The sequence below is a fragment of the Erinaceus europaeus genome, chromosome 19 (assembly GCF_950295315.1).
Source record: "Erinaceus europaeus chromosome 19, mEriEur2.1, whole genome shotgun sequence".
Lineage (NCBI taxonomy): Eukaryota > Metazoa > Chordata > Mammalia > Eulipotyphla > Erinaceidae > Erinaceus > Erinaceus europaeus.
This window is the reverse complement of record NC_080180.1, coordinates 65,001,165-65,021,591: the sequence shown is the minus strand read 5'-3', so window position 1 is coordinate 65,021,591 and position 20,427 is coordinate 65,001,165. Positions and strand designations below refer to the sequence as shown.

At 44.4% G+C, this 20,427-nt stretch overlaps 1 long non-coding RNA gene across 1 annotated transcript in view; it reads right to left on the bottom strand.

Annotated features, from left to right (window-relative positions):
* Nucleotides 1-16,962, bottom strand: part of LOC132534667 (uncharacterized) — a 460,528-nt gene extending 443,566 nt beyond the window's left edge. Inside the window, exon 1 of the long non-coding RNA XR_009546405.1 lies at nt 16,597-16,962. This is a non-coding gene — a long non-coding RNA (uncharacterized LOC132534667). The remainder of the gene's footprint in view (nt 1-16,596) is intronic.
* Between the last annotated feature and the right edge of the window lie 3,465 nt (nt 16,963-20,427).

Genomic DNA, 20,427 nt, shown 5'->3' with positions numbered 1-20,427 from the left:
GAAGGAAGGAAGGAAGGAAGGAAGGAAGGAAGGGAGAAAGAAAGAAAATGAAAAAAAAAGTTGGAGAGTGATTTAAAGCGCCTGAAACCAACAGCTACAGAGCAAGTAACAGACAAGCCGCCTTCAACCTGATTCTCATAAACCCTCACCTAGATGTTTCTGCCAGTGACGGCAACCAAAAACATAGAGATGAATGTTGGCACTTCTGTGCCTCTTCCAATAAAAGGGAGCAGGGACACTTTGAATTTTCCATGAGACCAGCATGATCCTCTATTGACAGGACAGAGAACAAATAAGGGGGGGGGGGACAGAGAGGGAGAAAGACAGACACCTGCAGACCTGCTTCAATCCCTGTAAAGTGACCCCCCACACACACACAGGTGGGGAGCCGGGAGGGTGCTGTCGAACCCAGATCCTTTGGCATAGTACTACATGCACTTTACTGGGTAATGCCACCGCCCGGCCCGGCTCCCCCAGACCAACATTGTCCCACTAACAAAATCAGATACACACATTACAAGAAAGGCCACCATCTTTCAAACATGTATAAAAATCTTCAGCAAAAGATTGGAAAATATATAAATGTATAAAAAAAGAATCCTATACTACAAGGGAGATGACGTCAATGTCTAAAGCTCCATCAGTGGGGTCAGGTGGTGGCGCACCTGGTTAAGTGCACACATGACAGTGCACAAGGACCCAGGTTCTAGTCTCCGGTCCCCACCTGCAGGGAGGAAAGCTTCACGAGTGGTGAGGCAGGGCTGCAAGTGTCTCTGTCTCTATCTTCTCCCTTCCTTCTTGATTTCCCTGTCTCTGTGCAATAAATAAGTTAATTAATGAATAAATGTAAGTCAATCATACATACCCCCATGGAACATATTTTTTTTATTATCTTTATTTATTTGATAGAGAAAGCCAGAAATTGAGAAGACATGAGAGCTAGAGAGGCACCTGCAGCCCCGTTTCACCACTTTTTGTGAAAATTTCCCCCTGCAGGTAGGGACTGGGGCTTGAACCTGGATCCTTGCACATTGCAGTGGGTACACACCAGCACCCATCCACCCCCCATGGAACATTTTTAAGTTAATTTCTTTTAGGCCCTCCCTTTAGCTATGAATCTCCTTTTCCCAGCTTCTTCCATATGACTGACATCTTGGAAGAGTCAGTCTGTCCCCCTCCTGCCTTGCTTTCCTCACCTTACGGCCAGTCTGGCTTCAGCCCAAACTTCTGTCAAAATGTTCCCACCAAAATAACCAATGGCCAGTATGTTACTCAACACAGTCAATGGTGCCACCACTTCCTTTTTTTTTTTTTTTCTTCAAAACATTGTTTTGCAACCAAACCTTACTGTGGATCTCAATTCAAAATGTTGATCGACTTCACTCTTTAAGATCAGCTCAGGGGAGTCGGACAGTAGCACAGCGGATTAAGCGCACATGACCCAAATCTTAGGATCGGTTAGGATCCCAGTTCAAGCCCCCTGCTCCTGCAGGGGAGTCACTTCACAGGCGGTGAAGCAAGTCTGCAGGTGTCTGTCTTTCTCTCCCCCTCTCTTGTCTTCCCCCTCTCTCTCCATTTCTCTCTGTCCTATCCAACAATGACAACACTAATAACAGCAACAATAAAAACAAGGGCAACAAAAGGGAAAATAAATAAATATAATAAAGTAAAAAAGTTGAGAAAAAAAAAGATCAGCTCAAGGCTTTTTTTTTTAACCTATTAGTCAAATGCCCACATTCCTCTGAGTTAGACACCCCCCCCCTTTTATTTCCATAAGCACTCCTTAACTTTTCAAAACAGGTTTCCATGGTCCAGAGCTCTCTGAATTGTAGTCTGTGAGTTCACACATCTACTTAGCTCTATACAAATACTTGCAGCTTTTGAATCATGGTTTATTCTCCCTTCCTTCTCCAGAGTCACTAATGTGGTCATTTAAAAATGCAAATCTCATTTTCCACCCACTCAAGGAAACAAACCATCAGCAGCTTCCCAGTAGCCCCAGTAAAAACAGGAAGTCCCCAGCATCAGCTGAGACAGGGTCCTGCTCCGTCTACCCCCAACCATCTCCACACCTGCTCCTTCCTCAGTCCCAGCTGTCAAGCCCAGGCCTGAGTCCTGAGCCCTGCTGCCTCCCACAGGCAGCCTTCGCCAGAGCTGGCACTCAGCCCCCTCCCTTCACGTTTGGTCATTTCCAACTCTCTGCCTCAGATCTTAGCCCAAATAAATTTTCATTAGGAAAGACTTTCGATTTCCTGTTATCTGATCTGGAAGCAGTCTGTTTCTTTTCCTCTTGGCACTTCTAACACATTTGGATTATAAATTGATATATTTGCTTAGTGGCTCTCAACTCCACTCCCCTCAAAGCCCCAGAGAACCACGGCCATGCCTATCTAACACATTTGGATTATAAGCTGATATATTTGCTTAGTGGCTCTCAACTCCACTCCCCTCAAAGCCCCAGAGAACCATGGCCATGCCTATCTAACACATTTGGATTATAAGCTGATATATTTACTTAGTGGCTCTCAACTCCACTCCCCTCAAAGCCCCAGAGAACCACAGCCATGCCTATCTTGCTCTCACTGCCTCCCTAATGCCACAGACAGTACCTGGCACACAGAAGAGACAGGAACAAATTAATGTCGTGTGTGCTGTGGACGGCATGGTCAGGATCACCTCTTAATGACTCGTTGGGAATGGCGCCTTGGAGTCTGAGAAGCACAAGTCTAGAAGCAGAAAGCAAAAGCCTCCTCTGCGTCTCAGATGTGTAATTGACTCCATTTATTAAACTTCCTGGGCCTAAATTTCCTTGCCTCTATAACGGGTATAATTAATTATCTCTCTCCACTAGGCTTTTCTATTGAATTCAATGATCAGCAGAAAACTCCTGAGAAGCTATAAAAGTCATGGGTAATATGTGTTCAGTAGTATGTCTTTTTTTTTTTTAAAAGGAAAATTACAAGCAGGTAGGTCTTACATAAATTTCAGGAAAGAATCAAAACCCAAAAATAGGTTATGGTGCAATATACGAAAGCAGTGCCTGTTGTTGACGCCAATTTGATGGTTTCCAGCTGTACTAACCAGCACGTTCACCCCCACATATGGATTCTACCACATTGAAGTTAAAAGTGTGATTCTTATTCCACACTGGTCACAGCTACTTGTGACTTTGCAAACCGTCCTATGTCATCATTCACTAGTTACTATTCACATTACCTTTCAGTTTCCTTTTTTTTTTTAATATTTTATTTTATTTCTTTGCCGACTGGAGACAAGAATCAAGAGGAAAGGAGAGCTATAGAGAGGGAGAGACAGACACCTGTAGCACTGCCTCTCTGCTTGAGGAGCTTCCCACCACACACACACACACACACACACACACACACACACACACACACACAGGTGAGAACCTAGGATGTGAGCCCTGGTTCAAGGCCCATATGCACTGGAACAGGTATGCCCTCACAGGTGTGCCTCCACCTGGCCTCCAGCTTCTGTTTTCTTGTCATGCTCAAGCAATACAATATAAATCTTTAAATAATAGCATGAAGAAGAAGTATGTGAGCTAAAGTCTCACTGTTAATTACACAACTACTAAATTGTTGGTGGTGTAAAAGTGCAGATTTTATTCAAGGGCCTTCGCTGGGTACAGTCAGGCAGATGAATGACACACTTGCAAGCAAATGTTTTTCTTTGTCATCGAAAAGGTATAGAAATATGGTGGGAATTGTGTAGAATTGTTCCCCTCTTATCCTATGGTCTTGTCAATATTTCCATTTTATAAATAAAAATTTTAAAAAAAAGAAATGTCATTTCATGGATTTACAGGAAGAGGAGTGGCATGCCAATGGATAAAGAATCCTAAAAGCATAACAGAAATTGTTAGCTAAGCAAAAGAAAGAAAATGGTTTAATATGTTGGAAAAAAACATACAAAAAACTAAGAATATGACCAAAAAATAAATATCTCTTTCTTTACAACAATAACAAAATTCATTCGGCATTCTGAAAAGCCATGGCCTGAAAACCAGCTATGGAAGGGCTCGGTGGGCACCATGGCATAATGCACCTTTGGTATTGTGTTCCATCCAGACTATGAACAGCCAGAAAACAGTACCTTTAAATCTGTCTCTGAAGTGAAGGCCATTTAATACACTAAGTTGCTTGCATTGAAACCACAGTGATCGACAGGGCAATGAATTAACAGCATGATTTATTAAATGGTCACACATCAGCCACATCTCCAAAAAGAGATGGAAGAGGTTTCTCTTCCTTGTTCTCTATGATTTATTTCTTAATTTTTATCATATTTATATATTTATTTATTGGATAGAGATAGCCAAAAATCAAGAGGGAAGGAAGGGATAAAGAGAAAGAGACACAGAGAGACGCCTGCAGCACTGCTTCATCACTTGGGAAGCTTTCCCCCTGCAGGTAGGGACCGGGGACTTGAACCTGGGTCCTTGTGCATTGTAAAATATGGGCTCAATCAGGTGTCACTTCCTGGCCCACCCTCAAGATTTCTTAATAAAATAAAGAGAACCAACGCATCACAGGGACTGCATACAAGCCTTCAACTCTCCCTGCCGCCCTACCTCCCAGGTCACCAATTCTCTTCCTCTGGCTTCTGTGCAGATGCAGAAGCCAGACTCCCTGACTACTAGACTACTACAGAAGTGACGGTGTATAACTTATGAAGTAGGGTCAAAAGGGAACAACAACTGAGTTTGTTGCTTACACTTAGACCATTTCCTCCAGGAGCCCACACACCATACACAGAGGACCAGAAGGAGGAGGAGAGGTGGGCTAGAGGCAGTCAAGGTGCTCTTGATGACTCCGCGAAGTGCCCAGTCAACAGCCAGGGCCCACATCATCTTCCTTGGCAGCTCATCTCAGAAGCTCCAGTCTAGCTGGGCACCCAGAAGGTGGCTTCCCTCAGCTGTCAACCCAACTTAGAAGCCTATCTGGCCAGCTGAGTCAGCCATCTCAGCCTATGGAAGGTGCTAGAAGGACGACTGGATGGCACATAAACAGAGCTCTTGTATATGATTTGGGGGACTAGGAAGTCCAAAACAAAGGTGCCAGCAGACTTGGGTTTGGATAAGAGACTGTTTCTGATCCACAGATGCTTCTTGTCACTGTATCTTCACAGGGTGGAAAGGGTTCTTTAATAAGGGCGCCTTCATCAAGACTCCATCCTTATGACCTAGCCCCTGTGCCAAAACTATTTCTCTAAATACACATCAACAGGACTCAATCAGTTCCGGGAACGCTTATGTGGCAAGCCCTCCTGTAGGAAGCATCAACAGTGATTCCGATTTAGTAAAATCGGCAATAAATGTGGGTCGTGGCTCTGTTGTTGCGATTGATATAGATGTGATTTGAACTGTATGAACTACACAGGTTGAGGCTGGGCGGTGGCACCCCTGGTTAAGTAGCCATGTTACCATCTTCAAGGGCCCAGGTTTGAGCCCCCCCTCCCCACCTGCAGGAGGAGGGAAGCGTCAGAAGTGGTGAAGCAAGAACTGCAGGTGTCTCTCTCTAGTTCTCTCCCTCTCTGTTGTCCCAGCCTTTTCATTTTCCATCTGTCGTATCAAATAAAGAAAAGGAAAGCAAAAAATAAAAAAAATAAAAAAAAAGCGAGAGAGGAATTCCACATGTAAAGTTTCACTCTGCTGAGGACTTGTGTTGGACAGAGATCATTTAGAATGGAAAGCTCAAAAATGATAATATATTAATACGTAAAATACAATATTATATACGCAGGGATAAATGTTTCAATGAGCCATAGCTATCATCAGCAACAACACTAGTGAATACAAAGGTAACTCTGACATTGAGTAGATCAATACCATTTTAATCTTAGGATGACTTGTCTTTCAAAAGTTATTTTTTTAGATGAAGTATATTACTCTTTGCTTCCTTTCCCAGAATTATTCTAACAGATGCATTTATTATGATGCTATAAAGTATAATTATCTAAAGTTAGTTGACTATCTCTCAGCATAGCTATAGAATTGATGTTATTGCTTTTCTAATAAAAATAATGGATTTGGCTACTTGACATAAAACTGAAGCTACTCATCCCAGAAGTATGTCACATATGCCTCACTGTTTCATTACAGGCCCAATTTTATTCTTCATTTATCTGATTAAAATTTAGCTTCTGACAAGAATTCTCATTTATACTGGGCTTCAGAAAAAAAGTCTCTTTCCTTTTTTATTTATATTTAAATTTTTTTTCTCAGCAGTATTCTCTAATTAGTTCGGAGGTTTTGGCTTCACATTCAGAATGGCTCTCCTTTGTCCTCAAAAGAAAGTTAACATTGGATTGATAGTAATAACTAGTATCTATTTGTGTTACCCAAACAACAAGTATTTTTATCTTTATGTTTGACCAACTGCACATCGTAAACCACTAATTTCACTTACAAAAAGTCAAACTCTTAATTTCCTCAGCAGTCACCCTTCCCCACTCAGCAGGACCTGTCTCCTCGCAAGCCTCCATTACAAACCCATCTACCCAATGGGGAAGAGAAGCCGCTTGGATGGCTACATGGCTAGGAAAGCCTGCGTCCTCTAAACATGTCTATCAAACCCCACAGACATCTCCCTTCAACTTCTCCGCTTCAGAACAGATTCTTTTGGTAGGAGTATTTCTAAAGAGTGTGTAATAGTAACACAGATCTAGTGTGCCTCCAACACAGTCCATGAGAAAGGCAGAGAAGGAAAAGAAAGTGCTATTCTGGAAGGGATAATCTTATAGAGAGAGGCTACTAAAGAGGACAAGATGGGGGGGCAGGGTGGTAGCGCAGCGGGTTGAGCGCACATAGTAAGAAGCTGCAGGGACCGGCTGGCTCAAGGATCCCAGTTAGAGCCCCCGGCTCCCCACTTGCAGAGGGGTCACTTTACAAGCGGTGAAGCAGGACTGCAGGTGTCTCTCTGTCTCTCTCCTTCTCTATCACCCCCTCCCTCTCAATTTCTCTCTCTCTTATTAAAAAAATCTAAAAATAAATAAATAAATGGCCACAGGAGCAGTGGGTTGTAGTGCAGGCACCAAGCTCCAGCTATAACCCTGGAGGAAAAGAAAGAGAGATGACTAAAGAGATATAGAGGCATTAAAGTCATCTCTCTCTCCTCTCTCTCTCTCTCTCTCTCTCTCTCTTTCTTTCCCTGTGTCTTTCTCCTCTTTCCTTCACTCTCTCTTCCCACCATCTCTATAATTTATAGTTGACAGCTTATTTTCATAGATTATCTATTCTTGCCTTTCCTTTTTTCTTTTCTTTTTTTTTTTTCTTCCAGTTCCTTAAGCCTTCATTTTTTTTTCCTGTACATTTAGGCACTACTCGAGGAGCTGACTCAGACCACTCCTTTTATTTGCTCTTATCCAGAGCTGTCTTACTCAGAATCATTTTGGATCAGTCTAAAAGTTACATTCAATCTCTCTCAATGAGCAGGAAAAAAATGACTGTATAAATAACAAAATGTACCTAATATTTTCCAGTGAGTCAACAGGAAATCCTTACACAGTCAGAAGCAGGATGGCAGAACCCATTGTAGTCAAGGTTAGGAAGAAATTAACTGACCAGTTCAGCTAGCAAATCAGTAACTTAAACGGAGGCGCGATGCCTTTAGGGTCCCTAACCTCTATAGTTAGACCAAGGCCTTTTGTTCCTGTAAGGGTGGGTTTCAAAAGTGCAGTGAAGCTCCTCTGAGGTTCTGTTATTTGGAAGACCTTACTAAGGTCCTAGAGAAAGAGAGCGCTAGTCTTCCAGGATCTGACTGGAACTGGAACGGAGCTCACCCGTCACCCTTGTCACCAGGTGGGGTAACCCCCAGCAGACGGCTGCACTGGGGCATCATGGTGAAGACTAAAGACAAGCGGAACTGACGTGCCACAGAGCGGCTGCCCACATGACAGACACAGGTGGGACTGGATTCCCCTTGCTCCGCAGACGCCTAGGGAACTGAGCTGCCCTCGCCAGGACGCCCTCTCAGATCCTGCTACCACACAGCTCCGCAGAGCACCAGCGCCCTGCGGCCAAAGGGGCAGGCACAGGACACAGGAGCAGCTGCCCAGGCTCGCTCAGCCCACCGGATCCTGCCGCTCTACCAGCTGCTCCTCTCAGGAAGACGGGCCCTCGAGTCCCTAAAGTCAGGTCTGGCTGTTAGATGGTGTAGGTCCGGGTGCCGTCCCACTGTGGGTCCCCACACTGAGGTGGGTGCCAGGTCAGTGAAGAAAATCTCCTCTCTCTCTCCCTCTCCCTCTCTCTCATTTTCTCTCTCTCTCTCTCTCTCTCTCTCTCTCTCTCTCCCCTCTACCAGAATTTCAGAGAAGACATTCACTTTGGCTATTTCACTGGAAAGAACAGGTAGCCGGGGAGTGAGAGACCCAAGGAGAAAGGATGTCTCCCTTACCCCTGTCCTCAGTAGGCTAAGAATGGGTTATTGATCTATAAACAATCAATCTAACTTTCCCGGTTGAGGCTTTGAAATCTGATGTCCAAAATGGACAGAGACAGGAAGTCAAGTGAGAGATCATTGGTGTCACTCTGGAGGAGCCCAGGGTCCAATGGAATAGCAACAACAGCCAACTAAAAAAACCCAAAAAACCAAAAAACCAAGAAAAAAAATAGTGAAGAGGTTCCAGCAGGGAAATTTCTCTGAGCTGCCCTGCCACCTCTGACTCCTACCCATGTCTGGGCGTACAGTATTTCCTGGGCTTCTATAACCTATCAGATATCTCATAAAGCCACTTTCAGGGGGCTGGGTATTGCACAGCGGGTTAAGCGCACGTGGCACAAAGCACAAGGACTGGCATGAGGATCCTGGTTTGAGCCCCCGGCTCCCCAACTGCAGGGGAGTCACTTCACAAGGTGAAGCAGGTCTGCAGGTGTCTGTCTTTCTCTTCTCCCCTCTGTCTTCCCCTCCTCTCTCCATTTCTCTCTGTCCTATCCAACAATAACAACTACAACAAGGGCAACAAAAATGGGGAAAAAATGGCCACCAGGAACAGTGGATTTGTAGTGCTGGCACTGAGCCCCAGCGATAACCCTGGAGGCAAAATAAAATAAAACTCTTTTACTCAAGGTAGTCAGAGGAAATTTTCTTTTGAAATCTGACTTCAAAATTTTCTTTTGAAGTATAATGCTCTCTTCCTCTGCAAATAAAATTGATTTAAAGTGATAATTTTAATCACCAAGGAATACATTTTATGAGTTTAATGCTGGTTCTATTTGAAAAGAAAAATAATGGCAGCTGATAAAGATTTATCTATTGAGATTTGTGCTTCCTGATCGACAAGCTGGGATTATATTTTACAAATAATAAATCCATCCTTAATACCAGCTCTACATAAAGTGCAAGGCACTAAAATTATTTGAATGATTTTTCTAATAAAATGTGAAAAAAAGATACACGATTAGAAAATTTCAAAAGTGCTAAGAGCATTATATACTAATTAGTATCTGGTAGATGAGACGGATGTTTTATTTCAAAGGGAAATATGAAGATTTTTCAGAACATTATTGAAAGAGAACAGAAATTAAAATTTAATCCATACATTTTAATTGGTTTTATAATGAGAACTAGTCCAAGTATACTACTGTGGCAGTTCTGTGAAGTAATCCACAAACCATAAAAAACATTTTAAAAATGTGTAATTGGAAAGCAATAATAAATAATGTTTACTTTGTTTTGATTAATCTGTGAACCATAATTACTGCTTTTGTTTATCCAATTCTGGCTCCAAATCATGAATCAACTTAAGACAAAGTTAGCTGAGGTTCTCTTCTTTAGATCTTCTGCTTCAATAAATTTTAGGGGGGTGGGCAGAATATTTGTTTTAAGATGGAAGAAGACTCAACAGAATTCATGAATAGAAGACTGAACGCTTAATGGTATCCCTTACCATTTGTAAGATTATCACTAAGCACAGCAAGCAAGACAAGACTCCAAGGCCTGGGTTTAGACCTAGCTATGAATACAAAGTTACTGCTCTTCGGTGAGCCGCCATGGCCGATGCGCCGCTATGTTCCATCGCCGGGGAGCCAGAGAGGACCCGAACTGCCCCTGCGGCTCCAGACAGACTATGACCCACATAGTCAACGACTGCCACCTCTCCAGATTCAAAGGAGGTCTCGAAACTTGACATCAGGCTCAACCTGACGCTGTTGACTGGCTACGGAAGAAGGGCAAACACTAGAAGAAGAAGTGAGCCGACAAACTAAATAACATCCAGGAGGGAAAGTGATTGAAAGGAACTGTGGCCACTGCAAATGCCAAGGGAAACAGAAATAGTTTTATAGTTTCCAGTGAAGAAAGTGCAAAGCTTATGAGACTAATACGATACAATCAAAAGTGATGTCTGAGTTGGGCTACTAGTCAGCTAATAACACAAACTAGACTACATTAGCATTTACTTCCTTTGAACATGTTCAACAAAAAGACCCCATTTCAAGTAGGAAGAGAACAAAGAATTAAATCACAGAAGAAATGCTTTTGAGGCCAGAGAGATAGGTAAGGAAAAATAAACAAACAAAGAAAAACACCTAGATGTTCCTGTTTCCATTGGGTAAATTCCCAAAATAAGAGTTGCTGTGTGATGGGTTAGCTCCATGTCCAATGTCCCAGTAAGTCTCCAAATTGCTTTCCACAATGGCTGGACCCCTTTGCATTCCCACCAGCAGGAACATCTCCTCATCCTCCCCAGCATTTGTCACTACCTATCAGAAGAGATCTGTTTATATCTATGTTCATAGCAGCACAGTTTGTGATTGCCAGAACTTGGAAGCAACCCAGATGTCCAACATAATAGGGGTGTGTGTGTGTGTGTGTGTGTGTGTGTGTGTGTGTGAGAGAGAGAGAGAGAGAGAGAGAGAGAGAATATTATTCAGCTGTCAAAATAGTGAGATTGTCTTTGTTGCATCGTCTTGGGTAAAACCTGAGGACATCATGTTGAGTGAGATGAGCCAAATAGAAGACAAAAATCAAATGATCTCACTTATTAGCGGGATTAATAAAGTAAGGAACAGGGAGTGACAGCATAAAGTGGAAGACCGGACATGAAATATATCACCAAAGCAAAGGACTGTGGGGTCCTGTTACACAGTGGAACTGTATGCATGTGTCAGTGCTGCACTGTAAAGCAATAACCCTCTCCCTAAAAAGAAAAATGCCAGAACACAAGATTGGCATGCCAGAGGGCTAAAAGGTCCCAGGTTCAAACCCTAGCACTGTCACAGTTAAACCATACTCTGGCTTCTCAGTCCTTCCTTCTCTCATAAAATAAATCTTTGAAAAATGTATTTCCCATCTTGTTTCACGAGAAAATAAAAGTGATCTAGAGCAGTGATCTGAATTTCACCCTGTATTTCAACCTGAGGGGTGGAAGCATTCAAAATAATAAGGAGCATTCTTCTTTCCTAACCTCCAGACACATATTTAATCGGCATAATGTAATTGATGGACGCCCTCCACAGGAATCTGTGCCCAAACCACACATCAAAAAACCTAGTAAAGGAAGGAGGGCAAGAAAGAGACAGAATAACCGAGCGCTTCAGAAGGAGGGAGAGGTTGGGTTTTTCCCAGGTAGAGAAACATAAAGATGTCAGGATTATTTTAAACTGCTTGTTGCATAAATATGCAATCATGTCTTGGTATCTCCAAAGAGAATACAACTAGCAAACACTCTGAGGTCAGGATGTATGTACTCATTTTGTCTCATTCAGACTCTAAATTAAAATGAGCCTTGACTCTGATTACACACTGATGTAAATTGGTTTCTCAGAGTCCTGATAAACAGATGCTTCTCCAGATCCAGAAGCCCAGGTTGGCGCTGTGGAAAGCACCACTTCAGCAGGTCTTGTGAGAAGCATTCCATTCCCAAGTGTTCAGGGAAGCCCTCAAGACCGCTGGCCTGGCAGTGAGCAAGACCCCCACAATCAAAGGCTCCTCTCTCTCCCCCTCCCCTTGGAATGTGCCACAGCCTTGCCCAGTGGAATGTACGCTCGCAGGAGCTATTCCAAGGATTCAGCCTTGAGAAGGAGAGCCACTGAGCCCCTCCGCACTGTCTCGGTGATTGAACACAGCAAACAGTTGCATGTAAACTTTTGAAATTGAAAACTCATGCCCTGCTCCCAAAACCAAACTTAGAAGAAAGGTCCCTTGGTGACTAGGGTTGTCACCTACTGACAACCCTAGAACCACTTTGGATCAAACAGGTGCCATCTTGTCTCTTAACTGCCAGGAGGTACTTGCGGAGGAAAGCAAGCAGCCAGTCTCAACTCCTCCTCTGTGTGTAGAGGAGAGTAGCATCTCAGCTCAGTCTTCCTTCTCCCATGGCTGAGGAGGAAAAAACAGTAACTTCCTGCTCTCTCCTTACAGGCATTTACAAGAGAAACTGGAGAGATCAGCTGCTCACACTGCACCCATCTCTCTGAAGACTTGTCAACCAGCCAAAGGTTCCATAAATAGTGGCCAGAGCTTAGCTGGCGACCCTGCCTGCTCCTTTAAAATGCCCTTATCTCTGCCTATCTCGGAGCTACTCTCTGCCCTCATCCAGCTTTCTAGTGTTATTTCCAACCCTGACACCATCTTCCCAGACAATACCTTTGATCCACCTGCATGTTAGCTGTCGGGAGCCAGCAAAAAACTAGGTAAAGTTGTGGGTGCCTTGGTATAGACGTAAAATAAACCTACTAGCTTTTTCCAAAATGGAGACCCCAAATCTCGTGTGCTATATTCTTGCCTTTAGGTTCCTGGTTATTAAACAATTGGTTCTGCTTTATATCTAAATGCTTTTTCAGATACCAAGTTGTAGATGCTACCACGCTGCCAACCTGATTTCCCTGGACAGGTGACCTCACCAAGGTCCTCTGGAACCCCAACTATCGAGAGCCCTGTCCCACTAGGGAAAGAGAGAGACAGACTGGAGCTATGGATCCACCTGCCAACAGCCATGTTCAGTGGGGGAAGCAATTACAGAAGCCAGAATAACCACCTTCTGCAGCCCCACAACGATCCTATGTCCATCCTCCCAGAGGATACAAATAGGAAAGCTTTCTTTCAAAGGGAGGGGATGGGATATGGAACTCTGGGGGTGGGAACAGTGCAGAAGTGTACCCCTCTTATCCTATGGTCTTGTCAGTTTTCTTTTTACTTTATAAATACATTTTTTTTAAATGCCCTCTATTCTGACACAGGCGCAACACAGCCTGGGCCTGCCTGCCTTGAGGGTGTGAGCCTTGACCGTGACTCCCTTTCTCAAATGAATATTTTCTTGGCTGTTGTTGGTATGCATGAGACCCCTTCTGTTTCATTTGGTTTAAATCCCCCCTGCTTAACACTATTCTATTTACATAACCACTTCATTCTATTTATATAACCGCTGTTAACAAGCACCTCCCTCCAGGGCATTGGTTCAATCCCCACTGTTTCATGATATGTTTTTGCTCCACCCCCCTCCTTGTCACACCCTGATCCCTTCTTTGTCACACTCTGATTGTCACCAGTCACTTTTCTCTCCACCCTCTCTATGTCACACCCTGTTTCCACCCTACTTGGCAAGTATATATAAAGACAGCATTGTGAGTTTTAGAGTACTGTACCTTGAGTTTAGCTTAGCTCGTCTTAGATTGTGCTGCGTCCTGCATGAATAAAGAGATACTGCCTACAGCTCAACTATGAGTCCCTGGTCGTCTGTTACCTGCCTGTGAAGCCAGCCCGGAGAAAACAACCTAACCCGTCGAAAACGACAGGCTGTGTTACAGCTTGATGTTTTCCGGTGGGCACTCCCGCATGCAGTGCTCTGGCGGTCTCTCCAGTCTCCCTTTGCCCTGAGTGTGCATGGGGGCTAGTGAGGACAATGGAGGTAGAGCTCAGATGACATCTAGGACGCTCCTTCGGGTGCAAGGCATCAATTCAAATCACAGCGATCAACTTCTTCTTCTTCTAGCGTTTGCCCTTCTTCCATAGCCAGTCAACAGCGTCAGGTTGAAAGCTGTCAGGAGCTGCTTGTTGCTGGCTTTGAAAGTGACTGGGATCCATATGGATTCAGTCGGCTAGGAAGGATCGTCAGTTTCCCCAATGAATGGGGACTCACGGGATGCACCACGAGAAGGTCGATCCAATGCAACTGAGGCCGTCTCTTTCCCAGGCCCACTGACATGACTGCGAAAAAGGGCAAAAGGCAAAGGGACTCTGGAAAACTAAGCCTCTTGCCTCAGCACAGTCTCCCCTGGTTATAGGACTGAGAATTTTTATCATGGAAAACATGTGTTTGATTCCTCTTTGACATCTAAAGCTGCAGAAGCCCCATAGAAAGGAAGAAAGAATGAGGCTCCACCACCCCCTTGCTATCTGCACACAAACTGAAAGATGGGCCAGCCTCAGAAACGATGTTCTCTCACTAGACAGCCAGCTTCTTGGGAAGCTGCTCTCCATATTTTACCACTGTTTCTCAATTATTTCTTTATGAAGAAAAATTGCTTTTCTAAAATTTGAAATAATGTAAGAACTGAACTAAACAGAATGGCAGGCAGTATATTTGTTTCCTATTTCTGAGGGAAAAAATATGGACAAAATATCTTTAAAGTAGCATAACTGGCGGAGCCAAGATGGCGACTCGGAGACAACACTGGCTTGAGCTCTTCCAGGAGGCTGCCGCAAAATTGGGAAGTCTGGGTGAGGCCACCAGGTTCCAGATGTTACCATGATGCCAACCTGACTTCCCTGGACAGACAACCCCAACAATGTGTCCTGGAGCCCTGTCCCCCCCCCCAGGTCTCCGCCCCAACTAGGGAAAGAGAGAGACAGGCTGGGAGTATGGATCCACCTGTCAACGCTCATGTTCAGCGGGGAAGCAATGACAGAAGCCAGACCTTCCACCTTCTGCATCCCCCAGTGACCCTGGGTCCATGCTCCCAGAGAGATAGAGAATGGGAAAGCTATCAGGGGAGGGGATGGGATATGGAGTTCTGGTGGGGGGAATTGTGTGGAGCTGTACCCCTTTTATCCTATGGTCTTGTCAGTGCTTCCATTTTATAAATAAAAATTATATTTAAAAAAAAGTAACGGGGGGGGCAGGTGGTAGCACAATGGGTTAAGCACACATGGTGCAAAGCACAAGGACCAGCATAAGGATCCTGGTTCTAGCCCCAGGGTCCCCACCCGCAGGAGGGTTGAGTCACAGGCGGTGAAGCAGGTCTGCAGGTGTCTGTCTTTCTCTCCCCCTCCCCATCTTCCCCTCCTCTCTCCATTTCTCTCTGTCCTGTCCAGTAACAAAGACATCAATAACCACAACAAGAATCAAACAACAAGGGCAAAAAAGGAAAAGGAAAAAAAAAAAAAAAAAGGCTCCAGGAGCAGTGGATTCATGGTGCAGGCACTAAGCCCCAGCAATGACCCTGGAGACAAAAAAAAAAAAAAAAATGTAACACAGCTGTGATTGCAGATAGTCAGGGTGGGCAGAGGTCTGAGCTGGACTAAATGAAGCAGCAACAGGTTCCTTTGTCAAGGCTCTAGGCAGAGATGCCCGCTCCCAGAGTTTCCCATGGGCCCCCCGCTCACAGCCCTCTTTCCCGTAAGGCCAGTGCTGCTGGGGCTACAGCCTGCCTTGCACTGCTCTACCTTTCCCTCCTCACACTTCTCCTGACCCTGACTCCGCTCGCTTCCCCCTCGACAATTAACCCCAATGATCCTGCCACAACACACACTTCACTCACATCTGCAACCTGAACTCCTCTTTGCCTTTTTTTTTTTAAGTTATGGATAGAGACAGAGAGAAATTGAGAGGGGAGGAAGAGATAGAGAAGGGCAGAGACAGACAGACACCTGCAGCCCTGCTTCACAGCTCCTGAAGCTTCCCCATTGCAGGAGAGGACCGGGAAGCTTGAGCCCGGGCTCTTGCATCTGCCAGTCTCCAGAATGGTGGGAATAAAATACAGGCATTGATACACCTGCCTGTCTGTGGTGCTTTGTTAAAATGGTCTGAACTAAGACATGGTACAAACTGGAATAATATTATTTTGCTTGAAAGATATAATTCAGCAAATCTGTCTCTCCTAAGAGGCACCCAAGATCCTGCCATTTGTTTTTAATTTTTTATAAGTGATTCAATAATGATTAACAAGATTGTAACAGGGGTACAATTCCATACAATTCCCACCACCAGAGTTCCCTGTCCCAGCCCTTCCATTGGAAGCTTCCCTATTCTTTATCCCTCTCGGAGTCTGGGCCAAAAAGAGACCCAGCCATCTTTTCCATAGCTATTAGTGGCTTCTTGCAAGTCCTCTCCAGCTTAAAGGAATGTCCATGCATGCTCTCACTGGTCTTAGTCTGGAAATCACACACACCATGTGTACTCACATTTCATTAGCTAGAACATAGCAAATGCCCACATGAGAAAAAGAAATTAAAAGACCCTTGGTTGGTTTGTTTGGGTTTTTTGTTTATTTGTTTGTTTGTTTTTGTTTTTTATCATCATGGAGGAGAAAACAAATACTTTGTTGAGAAGCTAGCAATATATGCACCAACCTGGTGCCAAATACACCTGCTCCACCACCCCACCCCACCCCACAAAGGATAGTCCGTAACTTACCTGCTCTCTACAGCCAGCTCAGACTTCAGGATCTTGGGCAGAGAAATGGTTCCTTCTAGTATGACTGGTCATGGTGGCTGTCATGCTGTAAAAAAAAAAAAAAAAAGTGACAAAAGACAAGGTGTCACTACTGTGTCTGTTGTCAGTGGTGAGGCAGGATGATGCAGCCGGCACGGCAAGCTTCTGCGGAGACATGGAGCGAGCAGGAGGCACCCCGCCTTTCCTAGAACTGCACTCTTGTGGAGCAGTTTTGACAAAGCTTCTCAAACACACACTTTGCTCAGACATGGGGAGACTTCCTGAACTAGACTCCCAGTTCTTGGCCAAAGCAAAATCAATAAAGACCTAACAAAATCAGAACTCAAAATCCAAGCACAGTCAAACCACAATACAAAGGCTGTCACCTGTACATGAGAGAAACACCAGAAGAAGGCAGGAAACGCAGAAAATAAATGATCGCAGCAATCAGGAGAATTTCCCCAATTGCCAGGTAACAAATCACATATCCAGGATGAGGGTAGATAGCACAGTGGTGATGCAAAGAGGCTCTCATGCCTAAGGCTTCAAAATCCCAGGTTCAATCCCCCACACCACTATAAGACAGAACTGAGCAGAGCTCTGGTAATAATAATAATAATTAATTAACTAATTAATAACATATCCATAAACCTTGGTTAACACCAACCAGCATACATTTCAAAATAATATACAGAAGCATATCACTTTATTTACTTATTTATTATTTTTAAATTTTATTTATTTCCCTTTTGTTGCCCTTGTTTTTTTATTGTTGTAGTTATTATTTTTGTTGTTACTGATGTCTTCATTGTTAGATAGGACAGAGAGAAATGGAGAGAGGAGGGGGAAGACAGAGAGGGGGAGAGAAAGACAGACACCTGCAGACCTGTTTCACTGCTTGTGAAGCGACTCCCCTGCAGGCGGGGAGCCGGGGGCTTGAACCAGGATCCTTATGCGGGTCCTTGAGCTTGGCGCCACCTGCGCTTAAACAGCTGTGCTACCACCTGACTCCTACTTATTTATTCTTAATTACCACCAGCATTATCACTGGGGATATGGGACTGCTCCTGACAGCAATTTTTTTTCTTTTCTTTTCTTTATTATTATTTTTTTAAATTTTCTCCTCTCTCTCTCTTTCTCTCTCTCCCTCTCTCCCTCTCTGCTATTTTGCTTTATAGGACAGAAAGAAACTGAGAGGCAGAGAGAAAGATGGACACCTACAGACCTACTTCAGCGCTCATGAAACACCCTCCCTGCAGGTAGGGAACGGGGCTTGAATCAGGGTCCTTGTGTGTGGTAACCTGTGTGCTCTACCAGGTGTGTTGACACCTGGCCCCCAGAATCTAATTTTAAAATTACACAGTATCAAATATAAAGAAAAATCCTGAAAGAAGCCAGAGGGGGAGAACAGGAGGGAGAAGGAGTAGGAGCAGGAGAGGGAGAGGAGAAAGGAGAGGGAGAGGGAGAGGACTCTATCCAACATGCAAACAAGAAAAGAGTGGAGTGAAATATTTACAGCATTGAAAGGGAAAAAAATTAATAGCTCTGAATTCTGCACCCTGTGAAATTGTGCCTGAAATGTGAAGATATTCTCGGCCAAACAATAATGGTTTTTGTTGCTACAGGGAAGGGAGAGCTGGAGAAGATATGTTTAAAAAAAAAAAAAAGGAATCACGTGTCTGTGACAACAAGCTTACAAGCTGTTTTGTTTTTATATTCATGCTCACAGATGCAAGCTGAGGGTGGCTGCTGGTCATACAGTTGAGACGGAAAATATGAAGACTGGGGATAAACAGGTCTAAAGGGTAGAAATAAAAAATAAATAAAACATTCAGAATGGTCACAGCCTTTGGAAGTATTTGAGAACAGTACACAGGTTTCCAGACTTCTCAAGATCACCCTGACTGTTAGTACCATCTTTAAATTTATGGGCCCTAATTCAGAAGAATGAGTCCTAAGGTAGTGTGGGAGGCGGCTCAGTGGATAAAGCATTAGACTCTCAAGCATGAGGTCCTAAGTTCAGTCCCTGACAGCACGTGTACCAGAGTGATAACTGGTTCCTTCTGCCTCTCCTTCTATCTTTCTCATGAATAAATAAATAAAATCTTAAAAAAAAATTATCAGAGTCCCAAGAATCACAGAAAGCACTATGCTCACAGTTACAGGTTATTACAGCAGCATTTTCTATGTCAACATCTACAGGGTCCCAGGTCACGCCCTCTCCTAGACAAGCCTTCCCTATGGGCCCTTTTCTTTGCAACAATATAGGATGACATCTACAGATGGCCATCCAGCAAGGACACTCACTTGAGCTAGATGTAGAGAGTCCAGGCTAGGGACTACATCACACAGATGTGCATGGCCACTGGCATGGCTGGCTATAGTCTCCAGCCCATCCAGAAGCCAAGTGGGTAAGTGACAGCATGGGGTTAATGACCCCATAAGAACCCGCATTCCAGGGAGTTGGGTGTTAGCGCAGCGGGCTAAGCGCAGTGGCACAAAGCACAAGGACCTGCGTAAGGATCCCGGTTCAATTCACCAGCTCCCCACCTGAAGGGGAGTCGCTTCACAGGCGGTGAAGCAGGTCTGCAGGTGGCTGTCTTTCTCTTCCCCTCTCTGTCTTCTCCTTCTCTCACCATTTCTCTCTGTCCTATCCAACAGTGACAGCATCAATAAAGCAACAAGGGCAACAAAAGGGAATAGATAGATAGATAGATAGATAGATAGATAGATAGATAGATAGATAGATAGATAGATAGATAGATAAGAGTTGGACGGTAGCACAGCAGGTTAAGAGCACGCAAAGCAAAACACAAGGACAGGTGTAAGGATCCCGGTTCGAGCCCCCGGCTCCCCACCTGCAGGGGAGTCGCTTCACAGGCGGTGAAGCAGGTCTGCAGGTTCTATCTTTCTCTCCCCCCTGTCTTCCCCTCCTCTCTCCATTTCTCTCTGTCCTAACAATGAGGACGTCAACAACAACAACAATAATAATTACAACAACAATGTAAAGCAACAAGGGCAAGGGAAAATAATATAAAAAAATTTTAAACAAAATGATAAATAACTCAGATTCTTATCATATACTATCTGGATTGGTCTTATCACTCAGAACACTCAAGTGCTGAGGGACCCCCTCCCACCAGCACCAAGCAAAAGTCAAACCTCTTTCTGGGAAAAGTCAGCCCTCTGCTCTCTGCTCTGCAGCCCACTGCAGGGAAGTAGCTGAGAAACAGGAGCAGTGACTTGTGCAGTGTGCTCAGTGGTCAGCGTCATTCCGGACGGCTTCAACACATGCTACGTGTCTAGAGCACGTCAGCCAAGATCTACCTCCCCCTCTATCATTCCTATCCTCAGAGCTGATTTCTCTCTTTTTTTTTCTTTTTTTTTATTATATTTATTTGTTTGTTGGGTAGAGACAGCCAGAAACTGAGTGGGGAGGGGATGATAGAGGCGGAGGAGAGACAGAGAAATACCTGCAACAGCTTTACACTCACAAAGCTTCCCCCCTGTAGGTGAGGGCCGGGGACTCAAACCCAGGTCCCTGTGCATTGTAACATGGGTGCCCAGCCATACGATCCACTACCTGGCCCCTTGATTTCTTTTTATATTTATTTATGTATTTCCTTTTTTGTTGTTTTCCTGTAGTAATTATTATTGTTGTCGTTGGATAGGACAGAGAGAAATGGAGAGAGGAGGGGAAGACAGAGAGGGGGAGAGAAAGAGAGACACCTGCAGACCTGATTCATCACCTGTGAAGTGACTCCCCTTCGAGCCAGGGGCTCGAACCAACCGGGATCCTTACTCCAGTGGTTT